The 1,622-nt window shown below is 47.5% G+C and overlaps 1 non-coding gene across 1 annotated transcript; it reads left to right on the top strand.

Annotated features, from left to right (window-relative positions):
- The first annotated feature begins 442 nt into the window (after positions 1-442).
- Positions 443-515, top strand: trnav-uac. The gene has a single exon. It is a non-coding gene; the product is annotated as a tRNA-Val (tRNA).
- The last annotated feature ends 1,107 nt before the right edge of the window (positions 516-1,622 follow it).

The raw sequence follows: 1,622 nt of genomic DNA, 5'->3' as shown, positions 1-1,622 counted from the left end.
TGTAGGCCTACTGCTTGTAAAGTTGAGGAATTTGCTTATCTCCGTGGACTCCCCGTGCTGGACTATATATGCTAATTCCGGGAGCGCTTGCATCGTGGCCCATTTTTCGCAAGGGAGGCGCTTACTAGTTCCCAGCCTGAAATGGAACGCTAGCCCCATCATTCGCCTGTTGTCGGACATGTCCAAGTTGCAGACAAAGCGTTGGCTCCGTGGCCTATTCCCAGTTCTGCTCTCTCTGCTGGGTTTTTCCGGTCCGTACGATGTGCGTCAACAGTGTGGCAAGACAGACGATGTAATCAGTACCCCTAATAGGATGCCAGAAAACACGTGGTCTGTCACATCAATATGCTGAAACTGTGTAACAACCTTGATGATTCCTCTTGCCCGGCAGTGAGAAACGGACGCGGCAAGGCGTGAGTTTGTGTGGCGTCTGCCGTCAGCTGTTTCTGTAGTGTAGTGGTTATCACGTTCGCCTTACACGCGAAAGGTCCTCAGTTCGAAACTGGGCAGAAACATTTCTCTTTGGGCTCTCCTCTCAGTATTAAAGAGCTCATATTATGCTCATTTTCCGGTTCATATTTGTATTCAGGGGTGGTACCGAAATAGGTTTACATGGTTTCATTTTCAAAAACACCATCTTTTTGTCGTACTGCACATTGCTGCAGAATCTTTTTTCACTCCTGGAAGTTGAACGCTCCGTTTTAGCTACCGAGTGAGGCATCTCACTTCCGTAAGATCGTTGTTGGGAGTTGCACATGCGCAGTACCTAGGTAAGGACTACTGGTTAATCAGAAGCAGAGTAGGGCGGGTCCTGAGGAGCAAGATAGTGTGATCCAAAACAAAGCCGCTTTGGTAACCACATGGCTTCGGTTCAGCCGTACATGATCCCGAAACACAGGCAGAACAACTCGAAGCAGCTTCGCAACCTAGACTGGAGCAAGACGTTTCAGAGTGGTAAGCTATTCATTTGTAATGCAGTTTATCCTTCATACGTAACGTTTTAATTGTGCTCTCTGCGCGGTAGGGAGTGTGGGGAAAGCGGGCGGACGTCTTGTTCCTGTGTGCGCTGCAGCAGAGTGTGTTTCTCCACCAGTGTTTTTGAGGGCGTGCCACACTAGCCGCTAGGCGAGCATTACTATGCGTGTTACATAGTGGAGCAGATGGGTCACGAAAGTAAAGGCTGCACTACAATTGAGCTGTTTTCAGGCAGTTCGGGAGCAGTGTTTTCTGTGTTAAATGGTATGTCCCTATGGGGTGGACTTTGGGCTTTTTCACTTTGCTCAGGGCTTTGACTTCTGGGTAGAGGGTCCATCCTCTGCGTCATCAAGCACGGCCTGCATTTCCGCTGGTCTACATCCCAATTGGTTTGATATCAGTCAGTACATTTCATTAGTGCAAAAGGAGCCAAGTAGAATTTGATTGAAATAAAAGTAATAATTGAGGTCACCGCGATAGCATCAGCAGATTCTTGTTTTTTTTTTAAATTTGATTTCCCTACATAAATAATTTTCATTCAACTTAGTTCCACTCCATGGTTTTCCCCTAGTCCTCCGCGCATCCCCTGCAGTGACTCTATGCCCCAGTTTGAGTACCACTACTCTAGAGGACAGCTTACTGTATGA

This window comes from Micropterus dolomieu, unplaced genomic scaffold, assembly GCF_021292245.1.
Source record: "Micropterus dolomieu isolate WLL.071019.BEF.003 ecotype Adirondacks unplaced genomic scaffold, ASM2129224v1 contig_7027, whole genome shotgun sequence".
Taxonomy (NCBI): domain Eukaryota; kingdom Metazoa; phylum Chordata; class Actinopteri; order Centrarchiformes; family Centrarchidae; genus Micropterus; species Micropterus dolomieu.
Note: the sequence above shows the minus strand (reverse complement) of the source record. Positions and strands in the feature narration are given on the sequence as shown.